The 27,324-nt window shown below is 38.9% G+C and overlaps 1 long non-coding RNA gene across 4 annotated transcripts in view; it reads left to right on the top strand.

The window, feature by feature from the left end:
* Positions 1-27,324, top strand: part of LOC118662271 — a 115,740-nt gene that overhangs the window by 51,650 nt on the left and 36,766 nt on the right. Inside the window, exons 3-4 of one of the 4 annotated variants that reach the window (XR_004969661.1) lie at positions 2,001-2,163; positions 12,646-12,761. The exons of 2 other annotated variants lie outside the window; for them this stretch is intronic. This is a non-coding gene — a long non-coding RNA (uncharacterized LOC118662271). Of the gene's footprint in view, positions 1-2,000; positions 2,164-12,645; positions 12,762-27,324 lie in introns of those variants that run through there. One more of the 4 variants, XR_004969662.1, reaches the window with a different exon arrangement.

Genomic DNA, 27,324 nt, shown 5'->3' with positions numbered 1-27,324 from the left:
CTATGCCAACAGAGTGTTGTGACACTGGAAGAATATTTTTTATGGTATATAGACGTGATTAAGGAGTTCAAAATTAGGCGACTTTGTCCTAAGGTGTTCAATGGATTGGTTTTGCATGAACTTTCCTGCCTTTTGCACCGAAAATTTCAATCCTGAAAAATCCCCTATCCCCACTCCGATCATAGTCCCATCTGTCAATTGACAGTCATGATTTCCTGCAGATGTGGGTTCACCTTTCCTCTCTCCACCCCCTGACTATGAACTGAGCAAGCTTGAAAAGTTGGCCTCCAGATCCACTTCCAATTCTGAGGTCCTGCACTTCCTTCAAGCTTGGTTACTCTGTTCGGTGTGATGAAGTTAGACTCGTCACTTAGTTCTAACCATCATATTTTACAGATGAAGAGACTGAAGCTGGGGATATTGAGTGACTTTCTTAAAGTCATTCAGCCAATGTAGTGACTGAGTCTATTTCTCCACCTTCAAGCTGGTTTTGCCTTGACTCCAAGCTCTTCCGTCTTCACATTAAGTATAAGTTCAGAGTTGAACGATTATTCCTATGACAAATACTCATGGACCTAGAAGGCTATTCATCTAAGCTAAACACCTCTACGTTTATCTTCAACTCCTCAAATGCGTCTCATCTCTAGGTTGGTCTTTGTGCGGTCACCGATCATATTTACTTTCTGAATGGCACTATCTTGACTCTGTATGTGAACACAAACCAACTACAGTCAATCCTGTGCCTGTGCAAAGAACTTTCCTTTCCTCTTCAGACTTCAAAACACCCCTCTAATAGTATGTATTTTACCTTCTCTGAATCCCTGAAAGGCTTGATACTCTGTTGCTTATTGTACTTCACTATTTCTAATTTTCTTTACTAAACATCACACATATAATGTATTGTATTAGTGCATCTTACATTAGCAAAAAGCATGGTTTACTTCAGGAATGGAAAAAAATATTTCTTGGTTCTAGCTCCTACCATTTTGACTTCAGAGGAAAACTTTTTTTTTAGTTTGCCCTTAAACATTCTTACTATCTGGCACTTAATTAGAGTATGTTTGTAATCTATATCATCTCCTACTATTTCTCTCAACATAAGTCCCAGTGTTAGCAATTTCACTGGGCAGCAACGTTCTGGTGGTACAAGGTTCTACTCTGTCTGTCATGTGAATTTCCCAGCCACGTGGTATCACTTTATAAAAGAGGCCTTTTATATTTAATCTAATAAAGATTTGGAGGGCTAAAATGAGCCACATGAAGCTTTATTTTCCAAACATTCCATATCTTATAACAAAATCTTTAAGAGGTTGGGTGTTTTCCTCCTATTTGTCACGTTGTGCTTCCGGAATGGCCTGCGAATATAATTGTTACGTTGAGTATCGTTGATGATACACATATGGCTGTGGGTAACAAAGTACCCAATGAGTGTGGCTTAAATAGCAGTTATTTCTTAATCCCATATAATAGGCTGTGGGGGGCTCAGACATTCCAGGGTTGAGCCCAGGCTGCTGACATCACCCTGTTCTGCAACCATCAGTGGTTTATCAGCTTGATGGCTCAGGATGGCAAGCATTATAGTCTCTGGACAGTGTCATAAGCAGAAAGGAAGGTGGTAGCAACAAGAGGGGCCTTTTCTTCGTTTTCTTTATATCAGAAGGAAAACATTCCCCAGAAACCTGAAGCAAACTTCCTCTTACATCTTTGCAGGGACATAGTCCCTATCCAAACCTAGACCAAAGGAAATCAACTCACCACGACTGGGCTTTGTTACATGCAATTATGATGACTATTGCTACTGAGGCAAAACCGGGAGTCAGTAGGCACGTGAGAATAGCAACCGGCAGCTTTTGGTTTTCAACTATGAAACCAGAAATTGGCTTTCTGATCGCAATCCTTTTGATCTAACCTAAGCAGGTGATTTTTCAAACGTGTAAACTTCTAATTTTCACGACCAAATAAATGCAAGCATTTTATGTGCAAACTTTGTTGTGATTCAGGACTGGAGACGGTCAGCAAAGAAATGAAAGGCTCCAAAATCAACACTGATTGAGTGCTGCTGGTTGCTTCAAAAATACATCGCTTCTGTGAACTCTCAGTGACTCCAGCTCTTTATCAGAAAAACACAACTGGCAATTCTTTTTATCATCCCACTGAAGAGTGGTAAGGAATGCCTAATAGCTTTGAAGTGCTAAGTAAATGTTAATAGGATGAGGAAGAGAAGAGAAGCTTGTTTCCAAAGGCCTTGGCAAACTTGAACTGAAAAAAACAAGGTAGTGTTCCAAATGCTTTAGATCAGCGGTTCTCAACCTATGGGTCGCGACCTTTTTGGGGGTTGACTGACCCTTTCACAGGGGTCACCTAAGACCATCGGAAAACACATATATAATTACATATTGTTTTTGTGATTAATCACTATGCTTTAATTATGTTCAATTTGTAACAATGAAAATACATCCTGCATATCAGATATTTACATTACGATTCATACCAGTAGCAAAATTACAGTTATGAAGTAGCAACGGAAATAATTTTATGGTTGGGGGTCACCACAACATGAGGAACTGCATTAAAGGGTCCTGGCATTAGGAAGGTTGAGAACCACTGCTTTAGATGGTGTGTAGCGAGGAGCTGATTGCTTCACATGGCTGGCTTTCTCCTCCCCTCTCCCTCTTCAAGTCTGTCTCTCATCGGACTTACTTGCACTTTGAGCCCAATGGCTAGATGGATTTTCAAACCTATGTTCAGAATAATCCCAAGGTTTTGAGATTACTCATAAATGATCAATAACAGAGATGATAAAAACACAGCAGGCTGCTCTCTTTTAGGCAGTCATTCCCTGCAATTTTAGGATGAGTGCTCAGCTGTTTATGATGCAATGCTGTTCAATTGTGGGAACATAAACACAGGTAAAATAGAATCTCAAAAGGGAGGAATAGTTCTTAAATTAATAACTTCAAGCTGGCCTCTTTGGATTCACTGGTGCCAAATTCTTATCAGCCTTGTTTTCCAACAAAACCAGATATGTTTGAAAATGCACCGAACAGGAATTATAACCGTGTTAGGAACATTTCACTCTAATCTTGCCTCTGACAATTACTGAATCTCAATACCACATTTCCTGTGCACAGTGCTCCTCTGCCTCAGCTATGCATATTCATTCAATCCAGATTCCCAGAGCAAAGGGTAAATCATCCCTCCACCCTTCTATTCCCTGGGAGGTGGCCTGTTTTCCTGACAGCACGCTCCGTTTTGGAGACAGAAGAGGTGAAGCAGAATAACTCAGCAGCTTTGTATTCCGAAGCCTCTTTAATTGACAGCCACCTAGAGAGCTTGTTTCCTAGGTTCTGTCCCCAGAGATTCTGTTTTAGTGGGACTGGGATGGGGTCCAACAGTTCCTCAGTGATGCTAATACTAACTGTCCATAAACCATGGCCGTGAAAGACAGCAAACTGACTGTCCATCTTGGACTTGAAAGGATATGAAAGTAATGAACCCCAATCCTGGAGGAAGTAGAAGGTGTTCCAAGCAGTGCACACTGACACAGTCACACTCCTACTCTTTCTGTGACATTCTGTACAGCAGCAGGCAGGAGCCAGCAGTGTTAATATATATCTACTTCTGTATGACCCTAGTCAGTTAAGTCCCAAAGCTCATTGTGAGTCACCCCATTCTCTGAGCTCATACTGGGAATCAAGGTTACATTTTTACTTCATTGGTTGATAAGCTAAGTGCAGAAATAGGGTGGTAGTCTGCTGGTTAGTGCTTTAAAAAATAAAATTGTCATTTTATATATGTGTGTGTGTGTATACACATACTCTTACACATATGTAAACAAATATAAAATATATACTTACATATAAGCATAAGTATATACATATGCTCTCATGTGCATATATATAATGATCTATAAAATGTATATACATATATAATTTTATATATGCAATCATATTTACAAATATGACATATACAATCATATACATTTGCATATAAGATTATATGTGCATATACATATACAGTCATATATGTGTGTATATGAAAGTGTACTAATGTGTGTATATGTGTATACACATCCTATCTAATAAAAGAGAAACATGGTAATTGGCGTACAGCCACTACCCTTCCCATTGGCTAATCAGCGAGATATGCAAATTAACTGTCAGCCAAGATGGCAGCCGGCAGCCAGGCAGCTTGAAACTAACATGAGGCTTGCTTGCTTCAGTGACGGAGGACTCCAACGTTCCCTGCCTGCCGCTGCAGGCGTCTGAGCCTGCATTTCAAACATTGTAACAAATATAGACGCTAAACAAAACCCCAGAAACCAGCTTTCAGCAAGCCTGGATCTCAGAGCTGGAGTTGATACAGAGTTTCGATTGTAGAACCGAAACAAACCAAATACCTGCTTTCAGGAGTGGAGGCCTAAGAGCTGGAGCCTCAGAGCTAAAGCTGGCCCAGAATAAAAAAAAAAAAGAAAAAAAGTAGCAGTTGGGAGCTTCAGTCCCAGCCTGAAAACAGCCCTCACCCAGACTGGCCAGGCACCCCAGTGGGGACCCCCACCCCAAAGGGTGCGTGACCAGCTGCAAACAGCCATCATCCCCTCACCCAGGCTGGCCAGGCACTCCAGTGGGGACCCCCACCCTGATCCAGGACACCCTTCAGGGAAAACCAGCCAGCCCCCACTATGCACCAGGCCTCTATTCTATATAGTAAAAGAGTAATATGCCTCCTGGCACCGGGATCAGTGTGACAGGGAGCAGCGCCCAAACCCCCTGATCGCCCTGCGGCTCTGTGTGTGACAGGGGGCGGGGCCACAACCTCCCTATCTGCCCTGCTCTGTTCATGGCAGGTGAAGGCGCCCCAACCCCCTGATCGGCCCTGCTCTGTGCCTGATAGGGGGGAGCTCCCCAAACCCCTGATCACCCTGTGGCTCTGTGTGTGACAGGGTGCAGTGCCCCAACCCCCTCACCCCATGGGCCCTGCTCTGTGTGTGACAAGGTAGAGACATAACCTCCCCATCAGCCCTGCCCTGAGTGTGAGAGTGGTGGCGCCCCAACCCCCTGATCCGCCCTGCTCTGTGTGTGACAGGAGGCGGTGCACCAACTCCCCTATCGGCCCTATTCTGTGAGTGACAGGGGGGAGCTCCCCAACCCCCTGATGGGCCCTGCTCTGTGCGTGACAGGGGGCAGCACCCCAACCCCCTGATTGGCCCTGCTCTGTGCGTGACAGGGGGTGGCGCCACAACCTCCCCATCGACCCTGCCTTGAGTGTGACAGGGGGCGGTGTCCCAACCCCCCAATCGGCCCTACCCTGAGCATGACTGAGGGTGGCATTGCAACCTCCCAATCCGCCCTGCTCTGTGCATGACAGGGGCCGGCACCGCAACTCCCCAATGGGCCCTGCTCTGAGCCCAACCAGGGGCTGCACCTAGGGATTGGGCCTGCCCTCTGCCACCCGGGAGCAGGCCTAAGCCAGCAGGTCGTTATCTCCCAAGGGGTCCCAGACTGCGAGAGGGCACAGGCCAGGCTGAGGGACCCCCCTGCCCCCCGAGTGCACAAATTTTTGTGCAACGTGCCTCTAGTATATATATAATTGTGTACTCTCACCAAACACACAATATACAATTATTTTATTGCCAAACTATAATTTAGTAAAAGTAGTTCTATAGAGGAGAGAAGTAAATAAAAAATTTCTGAGTTTATTACTAACTGTATATTCTTCTGTCTTTTTCCTCTTGTGAAAGGTCCATTTTCAGCAACAAAAGTGAAACCATAGGTGGGAGAGCTCTCAGGTTTTCTTGACATTTACAAAGTTGGGCTGCCTTGTGGAAGGTCAGGTGGCCTTCTATTCAGGTATATTTCTTTGTCCAGTATCTTTGCTTTCAAAAGAGGCCCCTGCCCAACATTTAGCTCTGTTCTCAAGGGTTTGTCAGAGCCCAAAACCCCGAAGCCTTGACTCAAAGCTCAGTTCAGAGAATCTTATTTGAAAACCTTCTGAACAATATGTTTTCATCTTTTTCTCGACTCTCAAAAATCTATCGTTGATTTAGTAATACCAACAAAGAGCTGTTATTACATCAAGTGATGCTAAAATTATTTTAACCCAACAAACTTTTCATTTGCTACCTATTATTTTGTTTTCTAATTGGGGATATAATAATAAAAGCAGAACGGGTCTATTTATAGCACTGGTTGAATCAACATCAGTAAGAATAAAGTTCTGAATGGCATCCTAGGACCTCTCCAATACACTACGTTCCCAGGATTCTCTTTTTTTGGTTGAATCTTTGACTCAGTGACACTTAATTTGTTATTGGCATTTCTAAGTCCATCATGTGAACTTCGATTAAGGCAAATAAACATATGGTAATGGATTAGGAATTAGCCAATAGCATTTTTATGATGTGAGTCATAGGACACCCATGGCTCCAATGGCCCTGTACTGTTGAAACTAATGTTGTATAATACCTGGAATGGTAGAGATGCAAATGTTTAAGTCTTTTGGGAAAAGTATTGAAAGGGAATTTTATTCTTTGTGCACTGTAAACTTTTTCCCAATCTTCTTTTCCGTCTCCATGTTCCCACACTCTTGAAAATAACAATAGCAACAACAAACTCTCTCCACTGTCATCCTCTCTGCTTTTCTCCTCTCCCCTGCCCAGGTATGAGCCTCTCCTCCCCTCTCTTTTCCATTCAAAATCCCCCCATCACACTGCTCCCCATACTCCTATTCAACAAAGGGTTCATGGCTACAGGAAGTTTCCCTGTAGCCTGACCAATCCCATTGAGCACAGCATCCTGGGAACTGTACTTCTTCCCTAGTTCCAACTACTTTTCAGAGGAGAAAGCCACTCTGCAGTCTGAACAGCATTTTTCCTGAGGGACACTTTGCATGTCCAGCCTGCAGAGCTGGCTGCAGGGGTGTGCACTTCTGCAGGTGCACAGAGCCTTGCACTCAGAAGGACCTGGTGCTTAGTTTAAGGCTCTGTTGCCGTCATCTTGAAATGATTAAAAACTGAAAAAAAGGGTCCTGAATTTGGATTTTTTACTGTGCCTGGCACATTATGTATCTGGCTCTGCCAGCATGGCCTGCCTGGGTCTTGATGTGTTTGAGCAGTTAGTTAGCAACCACATATTTAAGAGACAAAAGAGCTGGTCTGAAAATATAACCAGGTCTGGGTTCAAGGGAAGAACTGAGGGGAGAAGGGAGGGATTGACCAATTTTCTTCATAACCCTTTCCCCACAGGTTGCCTGGGCTTCCTTTATGCTGCTTCGGGGCTAAAGACGGAAATTATTTCTTTTTGTTTTTTGTTTTGTTTTGTTTTGTTTTCTCCTCATTCTGCAGCTGAGGCTGAGCATTTAGATTTTTATCAAGAATCATTAGGACCTGAGAGTGGCTTAGAATACTTTGAAGCTCTTGATGAAAGGCCCATAGGAAATGCTGGTTTGAATTTTTACTGAAAAGGCCACAGAAATCTAGCTTCCTTTAGTATTTACCCTGTAGCTCACATTTCAAAGCACTTAAATATCATCATAAATTCTCTGTAAGGTTCTTTCCTTAGAAATCAAACCAAGCACTTTCTTCACCCCAAATTTTGAAATTTTTTTCTTGTTCTGTTTTTTTCAAAAGAGATATAGACATAAATATTGATATGTAGATATAGACATAGATATATCAATATAGATATGTGGATGTGATCCTGGGACAGAAAAAGGGCATGTAGTTAAAACTAAGAAAATCTAAAAGAGTTAATAATGTATCAATGTTGCTTGATTAATTGTTGAAAATGTAAGATGTTAAAATAGGGCAAATGACATAGTTGGTAAATAGGAGCTCTTTGTACCATCTCCACATTTTTCTGTAGATTTAAAGCTACTCTAAAATAGAGGACTTTTTTTTTTTTAAGTAAAAGTAAGTTCTATCCTATATTTAGTCACATTAAATTACTGGAAAGCTTTCTTGATTAAGTTGTTTTGACTAAGAAACAGAAAGATGTGCTTGGTGAACATTTCATAACCAATTTAATGATGATTACCTTCTATAAAATGAGAGAGCCCATGCTGTCCCATAATGAACCTGCTGCTCTAGCGAGCGCTCACCTCCCATTGGAGGCAGGGAGCCAGAGGCAGTTGGAACAAGCAGATGGTATCTGATGACCAGGCTGGGACTTCAGGTCCCTGGAATACCCAACTCCCCACTGTGTGCCTACCTTCCCTGAAGCAAGGGCTGAAAGAACCAGTGGAGTTTAATTGAGTGTGAGCTGGATGAGTTAACAGGTGACAGATATCAGTGAGTGGATTCTATCACATTAAATGTGATGTATTCTGCATGCCTGACAGGGAAGATTCACAATGACCTTCCAATGTTTCTAATTAGCTCTCTCAGTACAACTTCTTTATTATTCCTTAGAAGTAGCTGGTGTTTCCAATTTTAGCAAATATTTACAATGTATAATGTTTGCATATATAATTGGGCATTGAACAAGTGAATATCTATATGTAATCATCATAGGTACAATAATTGAGGTGATATAGAAAGAATCAGCAGAGGATCTATGCACAGACACTGAAAAGATCAATACAAAAGAAAGAAATATAAGCAAAAGTTGGATGAAATTTGAAATATGAATAACAAGGAGCCTTACTCATTTTTTTAAAAAAAAAGCAAAACAAGAAAAATGGCATTTCATAGTCTCAAGGGAATCATAGCCAACATGATTTATTACCCCAGTTATTAAATATGTTCTTATTGATTTCAGAGAGAGGAAGGGAGAGGGAGAGAAAAATAGAAACATCAGTGATGAAAGAGAATCAATTGGCTGCCTCCTTCTATGAGGTAATTTTTACCTCAGAGAATTTTGCAAAATATGAAAATAGGCAAGTGCTATAATCATGCCTGGCTTATTGTAAGTGCTATTTATGTCACTTTAATGTGCTGTTTTATCTTTGTTTATTTTAGTTTAGCTAATTTGTATTTGGAAAATATCATTATTTACATAAAAAATAAATATTTTTAATTCAATGAGAGGCAGAACTAAAACGCCATCAAATTTCCTGGCACTCAGTCTTCTGCTGTATTGAATATGTCATTGTGACCCTTCGAGGAAAGTCTTATTCAAGTTTTATGGGCACACAGCAGTTGGCATGGTGAGAAGTTAAAAATTCACCGGTTTCATATATATTTCTTTTGATCCATCTATATGGTTGAGAATTTAATGGAAATTTGGTGCTTATTTTGGAGTAGTTTACCTTGTATTTGATACTTTATTTTATATTCTCTTTAATCACTCACTGAACAGTGTTTTGCTGATATGAGAGGTAAATTTTTATACAACAGAGGTAAATTCTTAGACAACAAAGTTAATGGAAACCTTGACTACCTGTCTATGTGGTGGGTGTTTAAAAAGAAAATAATTCAAAATTAACTTAAGAGCCAATCGTAGTTCAAGTATTGCCGTTTATTAAATGAGACTTTGAGATCAATTCTTTTTATATTAAATTTATTGGGATGACATTAATTAATAAGATTATATGGGTTTTGAGTGTGCATTTTTATGATACATGCTCTGTATATTGTATTGTGTGCCCACCACCCAAAGTCAAATCATCTTCTGTCCCCATATATTTGACTCCCCTATACTCTTTACTAATCTCCATCCCTTTTTCCTCTGGTAACCACAATACTGTTGTCTGTGTCTATGAGTTTCAGTTTTCTATCCCACCTACGAATGCAATCATTTAGTTTTTAGCTTTCTTTGGTTGATTATTTCACTTAACATGATATTCTCAAGGTCTATCCATGTTGTCACTAATGACAGTATTTCATATTTTCTTATGGCTGAGTAGAACTCCATTGTATATATGTACCCCATCTTCTTTATCCAATCATCTAGAAAAGAACACTGTCTCCATGTCTTAACCACTGTAAATAATGCTGCAATGAACATAATGGACCATATATCTTTACAAATAAATGCTTTCCAATTTAAGGCATAGAAACCCAGAAGAGGGGTTGCTGGGTCATATGGTAACTCTATTCTTAATTTTTGGAGGAACCTCCGTATTTCCATAGTGGCTCTACCAGTTTACATCCCCACCAGCAGTGAATGAGGGTTCGTTTTTCTCCACAACCTTTCCAACACTTGTTATTATTTTTCTTGTTAATAATAGCCATTCTTACAGTGTGAGATGCTATCTCATTGTACTTTTGATTTGCACTTCTCTAATGGCTAGTGAAGGTGAGCATCTTTTCATATAGCTGCTGGCCATTTGTAAATTGGATTGTTTGTTTGGTGTTGCGCTATATGAGTACTTTATATATTTTGGATGTTAACCCTTTTTCAGAGCTGTTTACAAATATCTTCTCCCATTTGGTTGGTTGCCTTTTTGTTTTGCTGGTGGTTTCTTTTGCTGTGTAGTAGCTTTGTAGGTTGATATAGTCCCATTCATTTACTTTTGCCTTTACTTCCCTTGCCTCTGGTGTCAAATTAATAAAAATCTCTAAGGCCCAGGTCTACAAATTTAGTACCTATGTTTTCTTCTACATAATTTATTGTTTCAGATATTTTGTTTAGGTTTTTGATCCATTTTTTTAAATTAATTTTTGTTAATGGGGCCAAACTCTATTTTGTGAGATCAATTCTAATGTTCAGAAACTTCTGTTTCTTTAAACACCATGGCATCAAATTACTAAATCATTATGGGTACTGGTATTTTAAGGGCAGTTCTTGAGGTTAATTTGGTGCTACCATTCTGTTACTAATTAGATATGAAACAACTTAAATGTGTTTGGCATCTGCAGATACCTGCCCATCTCGGGGGAAATTCTACAACTAATAATTGGTGCAGCTTGGAATAGTGCATTCATATGCGCTAATGATATAAATAGATGACAGGGAAGCCAAGCAATTCTGAAATAAATTAAAATTTGAATGAACATGCCAAACCATAGAACTTAATGTTTCATTCCTCTCAACTCCAAATACTCTGAAGGAAAAAGGTCTTGGCTGCATTGATTTAGTTTAATTATACTAATAGACAAAATGTGAAGACACACAGTTAATGAAGGAGAGATTGTAGCAGAAGGAACAATGAAAAAATAACAGAATCAGTTCAGGGTTCTAAAACTGCTTCTTATTTATCATTTTATTTTATTTTTTCCACCTTGAAAGAAATATAGGTGGGAAAATCATAATCCAAAGTATATAATGACCTCTCTGTTTTAGATAAGAATGAATGAATAATGGAGAATGGTGCCCTCGAAAAAGACAGTGGAAGACCCATACAATAAAACAAAACCTTAAGCATTTGAGCCTTTCACAGAAGGTATTTTCACAGGAGCTAGCATTCTTATTTATCATATGTTTAAAATTTTAAATGGATTAACTTATTTTTTAGAACTCTCAACCCTGAGTACCCCATTCGATGGGCATTGAGACTAGTATATTTTGGTATAATTTCTAAGAAGGCTGCAACTATTTACAAAATAGCCAATGTTCATAAAACTTGGCACATTTCATCAAGGAGTTGAACTATCCTCTGCCTAGATCTGGAAGTTGTCACTTCTCTCTCAGACTGTCTGGAAACATCTATATTTAGTGTTCCATCAGGTATCTTCCTCTAATATAATTCATGCCCATATGGTATAGTAACAACAAAATAAACCAGCCACAATCTCTGTGGAAACAAGCACAGATGTTTTGAAATATGTCTGCAAAAAGTACTTACCAATGAACAATGCTATATTTCTTTAATTAATTCAAATATTTAGCTGTCAGCTCTTTCTCTTTGAAGACACAGATTGTTTTTCATTCTGAGATATACTTTCTTCCTAATAATAGAAACAGATATGTCTCTGGTCCCACTGTTTCAAGATTCAGAAATAAGATTCCTCATGCAAATCCCCGGCTACAGAGTAATTCATCTGCAATCACCATTTGTTACTTTTTATTCTCTCAATAAAGGTCATATCATAGTCATATGAGGTACCATCACTCTTCTTTTGCCATTTCAAGCATTTTCTTCTTGAAGCATTTTTCTTAGATGAGTCAAAATATATATTTCCATTTAATAAGTGTTCAGAATTTTACATAGCTCTGCTCTATCAATTATGCAAACACTGCCTAACATTTTTCTCACATTCATCCAATATGCATGTTTTCCTCCAAAATATTACTGCAAACCAGAGGACCACAGACCTTTTATTTTTCTCTTTATTTTATTGTTCATCTAGATATAGTGCCTAGAATCTTACATGATAAATAGATTTTACTTACCTGGATTCCAGTTTGAGAATGGATTGCATTTTTTCCTGCCAACTCCTAGCTTGTGTTAAAGAAACATCAATCAAGCTATGAGACAACTAGACTGAATCTTAACACTGCAGGAAATTACCATACTAGTATGCATTTACTTTATAGCATAAGAAAATTATATTAAAGGAAGTATACTTTTATTAGTATCCCATTAGAAATATTAATATGCATTATTGCTTTTTTTTTAAGTTTACTGGGAAAATTTACTTGAACTTGAATGAATTTGAGACCCCTAGAAATCACATGAATGGGAGTAGAAAGAGGCTTAAAGTCTATGCATATTAATGCAACAGGTGAATATGAAACTTATGCCATTCTTTTTACCAAATTGCAGCTTTCTGAAGGACTCGGCAGTGGGAAGACAAGCTGCTCACACACAGATGCTAAGAACACCCCATCATCTGCTCTCAGCCCCCAGATGAGTTGAAACAAAAATAAATACATAAATAAATTCAAACCATATTTCCCCTGTGTGACTGGTTTCTGTGGAAAACAATATAAAAATAGCACAACAAAGACACTATCCCAGTCATGAATTTTGTCATGTGGTAGGGAAGTTGAAATCTAATCACATGAATCAGACTCATAATACTTTTTTAAAAAAATATATATTTTATTGATTTTTTACAGAGAGGAAGGGAGAGAGATAGAGAGTTAGAAACATCGATGAGAGAGAAACATCGATCAGCTGCCTCCTGCACATCTCCTACTGGGGATGTGCCCGCAACCCAGGTACATGCCCTTGACCGGAATCGAACCCGGGACCCTTCAGTCCGCAGGCCGACGCTCTATCCACTGAGCCAAACCGGTTTCGGCCAGACTCATAATACTTTTAAAGCTCTGTATCAGCAAACACTATTTTAGCACAGCTGGTGTTGCTCAATGGTTGAGCCTTGACCCATGAACCAAGAGGTCATGGTTCATATTCCCTATCAGGGAACATGCCCGGGTTGTGGGCTTGATTCCCAATGGTGGGTGTATGGGACACAGCTGATCAATGATTCTCTCTCATCATTGATGTTTCTCTCTCTCCCTTTCCCTTCCTCTCTAAAATCAATAAAAACATTTAAAATATAAAATAAACACCATTTTAACCAATAGTGATACTAAATAGAGGGTAGAGATGTTTGTTATAAATTATAACCCATTAATTATATAATTCTTTAAATTTTTAGAATTTGGTTTAACTAAATTCTTAGATTCTTCTTATTAGGTGAAAAGCCACATGTGTTAAGGAAATTTTATAACTCATTTTATTATTTCACTAGAAAAAAATCTTGTCTTCACAGTGCATAAACAACAGTTTCAGTGGGACAAAATGTCAATGTATATTTATAGAGTTTTACTAATGTATCTTGTGCATAATTAAAAACCCAGAGTCAGTGTTATTTAGGAAAGATGAGACATATGCATTCTTTATGGAAATTATATCCCACAATTTCAATGATGTCATGATCAAAGAATCCACAAGTTTCTGCCTTGTGAGACATCTGGAACTACAAGTCACGCCTCTGGATTTGATTCCTTAGCAAATGTCTAACAATCATAAAGTTCCTTGTATGACTACCTCCCAGAATTCCTAAACATTTAGCCTCCAAATTCTATATACTAACACTACACTGAAATGGCCATGGAAGCTGACCCTGAGAATTCTGTGAGATTAGGCAAAGATGAAGACTTTGGTTAGAATTTTAATCTTTTGGACTTCTCCTAATTACAGAAAAAAGGATACTGGTTATGTTTATTGTTGAAGGACCATGTTACAAGGCCCATACAATTCATAATTAATAGTTATCACTGGGACTTATTCTACATAGTCACATGACCTATCATGATGTGAACAATCACCATTCACCGTAGGTTTGGGTAGTGAATGGAGATGAGAAAAATGGATCATTACTAACTAGTAATGTCTGAGTAGGTGGAAATCCATGTCAGCATGGACATAAGGAAGCTGGGAGAGGCTTCCTGGGTGAAGGAGCTGCATAATTAGGGAGATAACGCTCTTCTTTTGGGAGATAGCGCTTATCTGGGAGCATGGAGAACATAATGGGCAAAGCTTCTCTATGATCCTGAATATCTGTGAAGGAGCTGGGTCTAGAGGGCTCTGGGGTCCCTCAAAAAAGGTGTGGCATGCAGCTGAACTGACTAGGGTCAGTGTTGTCCACCAGACCAAACAGAAGTTTAGGGGCATTAAAGACAAAGGAAAATACTGGTTTATATCCATGGTCAGCAAACTGCAGCTCGCGAGCCACATGCGACTCTTTGGCCCCTTGAGTGTAGCTCTTCCACAAAATACCGACTTCTGTGCATGGGCCACAAAGTTTCAATCGCACTGTATGTGCGCACATGCACGTGGTATTTTGTGGAAGAGCCACACTCAAGGGGCCAAAGAGCCGCATGTGGTTCGCGAGCTGCAATTTGCCGAGCCGCAGTTTGCCGACCACGGGACTTTATACTATCACTACCAAAGGCTAGGATCACCTCACTAGTAGAGAAATAGAAGCAACAACCTACAATGTCCTAAGCTAAATGAAAGCAAAATCTGAAGAGTTTAAATGCCCAGCCTGCTTCTACTCTGGCCTGTATTCTCTAGTCTTTTCAAGGCAGCAAGAGATATTCTTTTGTTTTGTCAGGAGTTTCTTCTGCTGTGCAGAAGCCTTTCAGTTTGACAGTCTTAATCATTAATTTTTGCTTTTACTTCCCTTGCCTTTGGGGTCAAATTCATAAAATCTTTTCTAAGACTAAGGTTCATAAGTTTAGGATCTATGTTTTCTTCTATGTAATTTATTGTTTCAGGTCTTATATTTAGGCCTCTGATCCATTTCAAATTAATTTTTATACATGAGGATAAATGTGTACAAAACAAATCAAACATTGGTCTGATTTCATTATTTTGCATGTGGCTTTTCAATATTCCCAGCACCATGTATTAAAGAGGATTTCTTTTCTCCATTGTATGTTTTTGGCTCCTTTGTCGAAAATTATTTGCCCATATACATGTGGGTTTATTTATGGGCTCCTCATTCTGAGATATATATAATGGAACACTTCTCAGACACAAGAAAAAATAAGAGTGCCATGTGTGGTAACATGGGTTGATCTTGAGAATATCATGCTAAAGAAAATAAGCCAGGCAGAAAAAGTCAAGAACTATATGATTTTGTTCCATATATGGGATATAAAACTAAAAGCAACAAGTGAACCAACAAGAAAATATGCTAACCAAATAAACACAAGTGCCATATTATTTCACTTAAATATGGAATCTAATGAACAGAATAAACTAACAAAGTAGAGACCAACTCATGGATACAGAGAACAGACTGACAACTCTCAAAGGGTAGTGGATTGGGGGCTGGGTGAGAAAGGTGAAGGAATTAAGCAAAAAAAAAAAAAAGAAAAACTCACGGACACAGATAGTAGTATGCTGATTGCCAGAGGGGAAGGGGGTTAGAGGAATTAAAGGGTAAAGGGGTCAAATATATAGTGATGGAAGGAGATTTGACTTTGAGTTGTGAGCACACAATGCAATATACAAATGAGGTATCATAGAACTGTATACTTGAAACCTATATATTATTAACCAAATATCGCCCCAGTATAATAAAATTTTTTTAATAAAGAGAGAAATTCTTTTAATAGCTAAGTCAGATCTGATCACACCTCTGCTTAAAACCTAGAGTAACACCTTGTTCACTCAAAGTAATCACTAAAGTCCATAGAGTGGCTCCAAGGACTCACATGATCTGGCTGCTGTCCCTTCCCCACCTAACTCAAACTACTTCTGTCACTCTTTCTGTTTCCCAGGTGATCAATACAGAACCTTTGCAAGGATTTTTTCTCTTTGCCTAGACTCCTCTTCTCCCAGATGTCTGTTGGCTACATCTGTCACCTTCTGTGTCTCTGACTAAAGGGTACCTTCTCAATCATGTCTAATCTACCCTCGTGTTTTAAATGGTAATCTGTATACCGTTCCCCTTCCTGCAATTACCTCTGGTTTTCCTTCTTTCCCCAAGCTTCTGCCATCTTCTTATAAACTATGTAATTTAATATTACGATTCTTGTTACTCTCTCCGCCCCTAGAATGTAACCTCCACGAAGACAGAGATCTCTGTTGTTTTGTTAGTGATGTTTCTCCAGTGCCCCGTGCTTAACAAAAGGAACATGAGCAAAAGCTGGATGAATGGAAGGGACGGAAGAATGATTACACAGCATGTGAGTGGCGGCCATAGGATCTGTGTTCAAGTAGCTTTCCTCCATTCACTCATTTGATGTGGTCTCTGAGCTATGCTATCCAGTTCTGGGCAAAAAAGAGGGCCACTGCCTAAGCCAGTCCTGCTACCCCTGAAAACAGCATTGCCTCCAAAATGGCCGCAAACCTTGATCTGTTAGATTTAAAGTACAGCAGTTTAAAGAGTGAGGTCTTTCTTCTTGTCAAATATTATGATTCTTTTGTGAATTTTTTACAGTCCTGTTCTTTACCAGCATAGAGTGTACTTGACCCTTATCAATCAGAGACACTTCTCCCCTGAACTCCATGTGCTAATGACATTAGTTCCAGATGCAATAATAAAACTGTCATCAACTGAAAACTCCAAGCTGCTATTCTGTGGATGCCTTCCTTTCAGTGTCTGCCATTAGCAGAGTCCGCCTCCCTGCTGTCTAGGCGAGATGGGGTGGGTGCGGGGGTGGGCGGTGGACTTAATTAAACCATTAACCTTCAAACTCAGGAAAAAATCCACCGAGATGTAATTGGTTATTAATATGAAATAGGATCTTTTAAGACTTTCCATTTTTAGAACACAGACATAGTTATCATGCCTAGCTGAGCACGCTCCATAAGAGGAACGGAATGATGGCACTAGAAGGCATGCATAATTGGGATTAAGCCCTCTGAGGAACGAGATGATGATTTTGATAATTCTGCCCAATTGTGAGTCTGTCTCTCTTTAGTGAACCAGCCAGCCCAGCCTTGCATGGCCTCAATGAGATTACTGGGTTATGACAACCGAGGCTCCCTTATCAGTAAAATTTAAGCCACTTAAGTCATTGAGAGGCACTTCAGCCAAGGTCAGCATCACTAGAGATGAAATTTCACCTAACAGAAGGTTAGAGTTTAGATGAGAGAGTGACCCAAAAAATGAGTGGTTAACAGTCAAAGTAGCCCCCATTAAGTTCAGACTGTGGAATAGGCAAGAGATCCCAGCCAGGATCCTTTCCAGTGGTCGGCAAACTATGGCTCGGCAAACTGTGGCTCGAGAGCCACATGCGGCTCTTTGGCCCCTTGAGTGTGGTTCTTCCACAAAATACTGGCTCTTCCACAAAATACCAACTTCTGTACTTGGGCCACGAAGTTTCAATCGCACTGTACGTGCACGTCCACACGTGGTATTTTGTGGAAGAGCCACACTCAAGGGGCCACAGAACCTCATGTGGCTCGAGAGCTGCAGTTTGCCGACCACGGCTAACCTATTAACACCAGCTTTTCTCTTATCCTTATCCTTCCTAAGTAATTCTAGGAATCTATGCTGAAGGTGGTTCCTTTTGTAAGTATCCTATATATCTACCTGGTCCCAATGATATTAGGAAAATGTATTAAATGAAACATAGAAGGCTTATTCCTGTCTTCAAACCCCACATATGGCAATATTATTATCATCCCTCATAGTTCTGTTTTGATGGGGTTTTGAAGGCAGAAGTCACTTCCCATGTACCCTAGAGTTAGAAGGAAGAAAGGAGACCAACATGTTATGGAATTTGGTCCCAACAAGATGCTGGCAAGGCATGCATTGGTATTTCTAAATTTGTCAAAAAGCAAAGGGAAACTCACCCCAAGTTACACCCCTAGAAAGGACAGAGCAGGAAGCTGGCCTTGTCCTGGCCTTCAAAGACCACCTCTCTATCTTCCTAGGGGTGATCTGAGGGACCCCATAATTATTCCTCAGATAGCCCCTTCCACCCTTGGCTTGGTGTTGGTATATACATATGTAAGGCATAAGTCAGAGAAGAGTTCTAGCGTCCAGTGTTCAGAGACAATCTAATTTATAATAAGCTAAATTATAAAACATCTAAATGACCAGATTCCTCTGCCAAAGGAAACATTGTGCAGAAAATTTAGGGTTTTTATTTTTAATCTGTAAAATTAGAATAGAGGAAATTATGAAGATGTGAGAGTAACTGACAATAAAACTAGAAATTAGACTTGCCTGCCTGACTAACCAGCTGCACAGACTTAATGTCCCCCCAAAGCTTTGCCCAAACTGAAGGATTTCTCAGTTCAGCCTCTGAAGTTTCATGAAGCAGGGATTTATTTAGGTTGGTAAGCATCCACATTACAGAATGCAAGCACCGCCAGGTGTTTTAATGGGCTATGAGTCACTAACCCATCATGCATTGATTATGAGATTGCTTCTAATAATGCCTGTGTGACTTTACCTGCATTGGTCAAGTTGGAGTCAGGTTTGAATAGAGAGGGATTTGAAGCATGAAATACACTAAATTTAAGCAGAACTGAGTGGGATGAGCATTTCCAACCCCAGGAAAACTCTACCTGCCCAGCAGTAGCAGTGGTTCATGATACCTGTAGGGGATTTGCAGTCAGAAGAAAGATAGTCAATGCATGTTTGGCCTAGCAATGGTTGATGGTCTGGCATGAGCAAAAGGTGAAACACCTTTTCCAAATTAGGTAAGAAGATGCATGTCTTTGGGCCTTTCATGGAGCAGTTCCATCACACATTGGGGAGATGACCTCAGCAACCATTGTTCTCTGGCACTGGCCCAGGCTACCCACTTGCCCAACCACCCAGCCTTCTGTGCCTTAGTTATACAATCTTTGCTTCTTTCTCTGTAACATCAGTCCTGTGCCTTCAGGTTCAAGCCACTGGAGGCCACCTACCTGTTGCAAATCTCACCTAAAGTTTCTTCTGTGGTTTCTGGATCTTAGCCTGCTCTTCTCAGATCTTGAATTTCATATAACCTTGATTTCAACACACTCCTGAGGCAAACTTTAAGCTCTTTTCCCCACTCCCTCATATCATCAGAACTTAACATTTCCCAACACCCCACTAAGTCTGACCTTCCCCATGTAAGGGTAGAAACCCCATATACCACCTCTGCAAGTTTTCTTCAACTGTTTCCCTTCTTAACGTTCTTGTTACAGGGCTCTTTTGTCTAGACCTGAAAGTACCTTTCAGATTTAAAGAAACTTTTGTGGCTCATCTGGGAATCAAGTATTCATGTTTCTATGGAAAAAATGTGTTCCAAGTAAATAAAAATACTGTAACTGATTTAGAAATCATTTTTCTGATAAACCATATAGTAAGTGGAAGGTGATCTGTATTCACTTCCTAGGGTTACTGTAATAAAATACCACAAACTGGTGGCTTGAGCAACCAGGAATCTATTTTCTCAGAGTTCTGAAAGCTGGAAGTCCAAGATCAAGGTGTTGGTAGAATTGGTTCTCCCTGAAGGCTGTGAGGGAAGGACCTGGTCAGGCCTCTCTCCTTGATTTGCATGGTGTTCTCCCTGTGTGCATAACTCTGTGTCCAAATTTCCTCTTCTATTTATTGTTGACACTATTATCAATGCCCCCCCATCCCTTCCTTTGCCCACCTCCATCCAAGGAAGGACACCAGTTATATGGATTAGATCCCACTCTAATGACCTCCCTTTAGCTTGGTTACCTCTGTAAAGACCCTATTTCTAAACAAGGTCACATTCTGAAGGCACTGTGGGTTAGAATTCCAGCATGTAAATTTTGGGACCACACAATTCATCTCATAATACCTGTTGATGATACAGGCATCTTCACTAAAAATCATATATTTACTAGTACTGATGAAAGATAACAGCAATTTGTCCATGACAGCTGTAGAGACACCATAACAATAACTTGCCACCTTACAAATAACTCAGACCATCTCCAACACTTACTAGTATGTGTAAGAACGGATTTTACCCTGCATTTTAGTAAAAGCAAAGTTTGTATAAGTAACATAAATAAATCATTTGCACCATAATAATAGGATGGCTTTTTAAAAGTCTTATTTGACATCCTCTCATTTGAGGGATTCTTTTAGAATGTTTTCCAAGATCTCAAAGCAAAATTCCTTTTAGGTTAGTATTTCCCAATCTGCCTGCACATTAGAATCACTTGAAGGAGAGTTCAAGAAACATGAACACCCTGAGATTTGATATAACTGGTCTGTGGTGGGGTTTACACATCAGTATTTTTAAAGGATCCCCAGGAGGATTTTATTGTACATCCAGCATTGAGAGACACTGATGTACCTTAAAATCATTTAATGTTAAGCATTACTTATTGAGTAGAGGATCTAAAATGTTGTTTTAATCCTCTCTCAGCATGTGAACATAGAATGAAATACGTGTCCTTTGCCAATGGAGAAAACATCAACTCGGGTAGGGGGAAAATGTCAGTGCTTTCAAAATGCAAGAGGTGGCACCCAGTGCTAACAAATTATAACAGAGGATGTTGGGGCAGATGTGCTTTTGATTAGACTGCGTTTTCTAATCATTGGGTGGAAATTGTGTTCAGCAGACTGTGTCTGACTATGTCAGAGGATGGAGTAGTATGTGGAATGAATATGTGAGAAGCTTGCCTCTAGGAAAGCCAGAAAAATATGAGACTTAAATTCAACATCTGGGATAAATGTAAATAATTGTGAAGCCGTGTGTGTGTGTGTGTGTGTGTGTGGCTTTTCATGGACCAAACTAACAATGCCCTGGGCCATGGAGATGTAGTAAGATTTCATTCTTTTTTTTATAGCTTAGTTATATATATATATATATATATATATTACATCTTTATCTACTCATCTATCAGTGGACATGCAGGTGGCTTCCATATCTTGGTTATGACTAGTAATGCTGCAATAAACATAGAGGTGCATATATCTTTTCCAATTAAAGTTTTGGATTTATTTGGACAGATACCCACAGGTGAAATTGTTGGGTCATAGGGTAGTTCTATATTTAATTTTTTGAGGAAACTCCACACTGTTTTTCATAGGGGCTGCACCAATTTGCATCCCCAGCAACAATATATGAGAGGCCCCTTTTCTTCACATCCTCACCAGCAATTTTTGGTGATTTATTGATAATAGTATTTGGACAGTTGTGTGGTGATACCTCATTGTGATTTTAATTTGCATTTTGCTGATGATTAGTGACATTGAGCATCTTTTTATATGTTTATTGGCCATCTGTATGTCATCTTTGGAGAGATATCTGTTTAGCTCCTTTGCCCATTTTTTAGTCAGATTGTTTGTGTTTTTGGTGTTAAGTTTCATGAGTTCTTATATATTTTGGATATTAACCCTTTATCTAATGCATCATTGGCAAATATATTCTTCCATGCCTTAAGTTGTCTTTTCATTTTGTTGGTGGTTTTCTTTGCTGTATAAAAACTTTTCAGTTTGATGTTAGGTCCATTTGTTTATTTTTCCTTCTGTTTCCCTTGCCTGGCGAGATATAACAAATATATATATATATATATATATATATATATATATATATATATGTAATGTCAAGGAGTTTATGCCTAGATTTTTTTAATAGAAATTTTATGTTTTCAGGTCCTATATTTTACAAACTCATAGATACAGACAAACAAATTGGTGGTCATCATATATGAGAGAAATTGGGGGGATAGGTAAGAAAGGTAAAAGGGATCAAGAAGTACAAATTGCCAGTTATTAAAATAGTCATGGAGATTTAAAGTTCAACTAAAGGACTATATAGTCAATAACATTTCAGTAACTATGTCTAATCACCATGTTGTACACCTGAAACTAATATGAAATTGTAAGTCAACTGTAATTGAAAAATACATTTTTAAAAATTATTGAGGCACAGGCCATGTTGTTGGGGAGACTTCCCATTAATAATAGTTTACTTATGTTCACAAGTAACATAAGGTAGAAGAAAAATGAAGGAATGTAGAATGCTGAGAGAGAGAAAAAAAAAGAAGCCGAGAGGAGGTTTTAGAGCCATACTCACCTATGCTTTTATCCTGCCAGTTTTAGCTACTTCGTATATATGTAGCCTTAATTAAGGCAATTAGCCTCTACTTGAACCTCAGTTTTCACATGGGAATAAAGAAACAAATCTCAACATATTGTTGTAAGGATTGGTAGTCATGGGTGAATATGCATATTACAGTTAATAGGCACTTTGGAAATTGTAACTTTGGGATGAACACAGAAAAAGGGACCAGTATGAAGTTAGTGTGACTTATTTAATACTCAAATTCGGACATTTTTATTAAAAAGGGGATGCTTTAATAATTATGCTGCAATAACAGGCTAACATGGAAGTTCCTGGACAATCAAGATGCACAGTCACCCTAGAAATGATACTGATAAGAGGTATCATTGATTGGGAATTAAGGGCATAAGATTTAAGTCAGACTGTCTAGGTTCAAATGTTCTGTACATCACACAGTAGCTATGTAACCTTGAGTCAGTCACTTAACCAGATTGAATCTCAGTTCCCTCAATTACAAAATGGGGATGATAATAGTACCTACTTCATAAATAAGTATGCACATTAAATGTATAATATTTGTAATGTCCTCAAAATGAGTCTTCAAGATATAAGTAATCAGGTAGTTTTAGTTAAAGTTATTACTACCAGAAGTGGTGAAAGATTTGCAATCAGAAATAGAAGAAGCAGAAGAAAATAGAAGTCAATTGTTTCAAAGGAAATAAAAGACTCAATTCACCAGATGTGGAAGCTAGGGGAGCACTGGTGGCTTCTGAGAGAATAATATGCTATTGTAATGAGACCTAAAGACTGCTTGTAAACATTTGCAGAATGAGTGAGCAGGAGAGAAATGAAAACGTGCCTGTAGCGGGTCATCCTAAAATCATAGCAGTGAGAAATGGAAGCCAGATGGTAGGAAGCTGGAGGGGAATTAAGCAAAGGGAGTGGTATTTCTTAAGCCTTCTTAGAGACCAAGATTATCTAAACCAGTCAGGGAAATGTAAGTATCACATGATCTCACTCATGTATGGAATCTAAAGAACAAAATAAATTGATAAACAAAATAGATCCAAAGACATAGAAGCATAGAATAGACTGCAGAATCTCAGAGAGAAGGTGGGGGAAGGTGGGTGGGAAGTAATCAACCAAAGAATTTGTGTGCATGGACACAGACAATAGGGTGGTGAAGGCCTGAGGTGGGGGCAGGCTAGAAGGGGTCAGTGGGGGGGGGGGGGCATACGTAATACTTTCAACAATAAAAATTTAAAAAATAAAAAGATAAAAAATAAAAAGGTATTAGAATTGAATAAAACTTAAGGTATCCTAATGTAGATCAGAATTACATGTTGGAGACTGAGATAGGAGAGGAGGAAAAGAAGTTGGCTGACAGTTGTAGCTGGATAATTAATGAGCATATAAGGCAAGACAGTTTCAAGATTCATGCTCTCACAGTAGTGTAATGTCTGGTTTTAAAAACTCGTATCTCACTTAGGTTCTGGTTAAAGACATATGATCTTCAGATACTGTTAGGGGTTCTGGGGTGGAAGCTAAGGACACAGAGAGTACTTTTGAGTACTGCCAAAGTTGTGAGTCAAGCTCAAATTTGGAAACATATCATATTGGTGTGTGAATGACAATGACATGAGACCACATAACAGAGTTTGAGATTGTGTGAGGAACTAGACAAATAGGAAAGGTCAGGGGTATGCAGAGGTCAAGGTACAGGGTGTCAATGTTTAAGGAAGTCAGCAGAGGCAGCAAAAAGACAGAGGTGTTGCCCTAGCTGGTTTGGCTTAGTAGATAGAGGGTCGGTCTGTAGACTGAAGGGTTCTGGGTTTGATTCTGGTCAAGGGCATATGCCCAGGTTGTGGGCTCAGTCCCTGGTGTGTGGTGTGCAAGAGGCAGATGATCAATAATTCTCTCTCATCATTGATGTTTCTATCTCTCTCTCCCTCTCCCTTCTTCTCTGAAATCAATAAAAATATACTTAAAAACAAAAGTCAGAGGTGTTGCTCCTGACTCAGGGGTCAGGAGGTTTGTAGGATTGATGGACTATTTAGCATGAATGACGTTCTAATTCTAGGACATAGTTCGTTGCTATTCTTTCATACTTATGCTACTGTATACCTCTATTTTTTGTAATCCTATCTAATAAAAGAGAAACATGGTAATTAGCATATGACCACCGTGCTGGTTGTGTTCACCTTTGGAGGGTTTCACTGTCACTTGAAATTGCAACTTGGGGAAAAGAAACACATCTAAATCAAAACTCTCAGAATAACTACTCTCCCTTATTATTGTAAGGTTTGACTCCCATATTAGTTGGTATTTCATTCAAGTAGGGATTGGGGACAGTTGGCCTGACATGCCCTGCCATCCTAGGTGGAATTTACAGCAACACATTAAGGGAGGATCAGCTCATTGGACACTGCCTCCATTGCTAAAACATGTCAGCAGTCTTTTTCTAAATCGCAAACACAGAGATACAAAGGGAATATGCTCCAGACATATCTGCAAACCGAGTCTGGGAATGTGCTCATCTGCAACTCTCGGATGAACCCACTTAGGAGGAAAGACACTCCAGGCAGGATGAGATAATTGCATGATGATTGCAAAATATAGAGGTAAGAATTCGTCATTTGTATAAACACTTTTAAATAAATGAGCTCGAACAGAGTCAAATGTCTAATGATGCCCTAGAGGAAAATTTTAATTTCCTGAATTACTTGAACAATGGCATTATATTTTTGGTTCTCTCAAAATTAATGGGGGAAAACCCTGTAACTTAGTCATAAATTTCTAACTGTTTCTTCCTTGCAAAATATACTGTAGTAGAAATTATTTACCCCAATGTAATTTAAAGTTTTCTGTGTACAAGTCTCCAGTTTGGTTGATGCAGACCTTAAGCTGATTATTTTTTTTATTCCATAATATGTCCTTGGAATTTAGTGGTAGAGTGCAGGAGGGTGTGACAATGGGGAGAATAGGGTCTTTCTCCTAAACATCAAATACTCCCCCCCAAAAGCCTACAAACCCTTGATAGGTTAATTAGTGGCATTAATTAATTGACTTCAGAGTGTTCTTTGTAGTTTCTTCTCCACCATGACCCCCCTCTGCTACATCAGGATGCGCTCATTTTCATGCGCCCCTATGGATCTCTTATTCCAAGTGTGGCTTCCTTTAATCAGACTTCCTTACAGCAGTCAGAACTGGCATCTCACATGCAAATCTGATTCAGACCCTCTTCTGATTCAAATATTTCAGGGGCTCCCTGTTTCCTTCAGGATGGAGTCTCTGCATCATCTGATTTTGTTCTTAGGTTATAAGCCTCAACTTTGCTTTAACTTAGCTTGACATTACTAAGTATTTTTAGCTCCTTTAAGGTTCCATGTTCTCTCGGCTGTAGAGTTCTCATATAAATTTTTCCCTATGTTTGGATCATTTTCCTATGTTTCCAACCATCTTTCTTTTATCTCCATTTAAGCCTAAATGTTACTTACCCCAAAACCTTCCTAATTCCAATAATTTGGTTTTAAATGTTTCTATTATGGAAACTGAGAACACCCTATACCTCCCCTAACATGGTAATGCAATTGTCCCTTTACTGCTCTTCCACTGGAAATGTAAACATCATGAGATTTAATAAAATAACCATTATTATTATTTAATTATTAATAAATTAATGTGCATAATATAATATATGGTAATATGTTATAATTATATATAACCTTCCTGGGCTCTAACAGAGATCCTGGAATAAAAACATTTCAGGTGATCCCTGAAGGATTGGTAAACTTTAGCACTCCAAGTTAGGAGAGACATTCTAAGAGGATGGATAGCATAGAGCAAGCAATGCACAGAGAGAGAAAATTTGGAGACCTGAATAATAAGTCGTGAAGAGTATATTTGGACAAGAATACTAAGTAGGCTAAATTTCAGAAGCTAAATCTGAAGGATAAAGAACCTAATCAGAAAGCTAGTGGAGTAATACGGGTGAGAAGGACCAACATGTTTTATGAAAATCTGAATATTACATGGAACTTTGGAAAACATAAGGGCATTATGATAGGTAAGACAAGCCATTCAGACTGATTTTCTGAATATGCCAAGGAAAATAAATCAACAGAAAAAAAGGAGTCAAAACATTGTTTGTGGTTCTCTCCTGGCTGACAGCTTGACACACTATTAGAAATTGAGATAGGACAGCCTAGATTAGACAGCAGGTATCCAGCGATTATTGGTGCCCTTTCCATTCTATCAGCAAAAGGCCAATGAAATGTTTTTATTTTCCCAAATGCCAGTAAGATGTTAGGAATTAATCGACAGGCATGTCTAGGAGATAGGTTATGCATTTTGAAAGCACTTGGACACAAATTGTATTATTGTATGTTTCTTCATAAGGACAGTCATCTTCCTTCTCAGAAATTAAACTGAACCTTGAACGTTCAAGTCATAATTGTAATAAGTCTATTTCTATTAGTTAACAATATTCTTAACAAATAGAAATAAATTTTTTCCAAGTCACTGAAAATAATCCTAAAATATCTTCCTTTTTAGATAAAGTGTTTTTATTAGGAAAAAGGAACCCATCAAAAGTAGAAAAAAGAAAATAATTACCCAATTTCTTTCTTAAAAAAATAAAGTTCTTGACACGAACTAGATACCTGATACTTTTCTACTGAAGCAGAAATGGCAATCATGATGAATTTGTGGTAAGGAAAAGGTTTGGATTTCTTGGTGGTCTGGAAATCCCACTGCACATGGGAAAGTTGTGCACCAAAATCACGTATTATCATAACCTCCCAATTCAATTCCATCCCTTCCAAAAAGGCAAAACTTCACTTCCAAGAAGCATAAAAAAGAAAGACAGACCCACCATAACTCTCAGAAAATTCCCCAACATAGTTTTCAAATGGAGGGTCACATTCAATGTGTTTGTCTTCATCATCCTATATAATAAAACCCTAATATGCAAATCGACTGAATGGTGGAATGACCAGTCACTATG

This window comes from Myotis myotis, unplaced genomic scaffold, assembly GCF_014108235.1.
Source record: "Myotis myotis isolate mMyoMyo1 unplaced genomic scaffold, mMyoMyo1.p scaffold_m19_p_8, whole genome shotgun sequence".
Lineage (NCBI taxonomy): Eukaryota > Metazoa > Chordata > Mammalia > Chiroptera > Vespertilionidae > Myotis > Myotis myotis.
The sequence above is the reverse complement of the archived record's forward strand: the minus strand, read 5'-3'. Positions and strand labels throughout refer to the sequence as shown.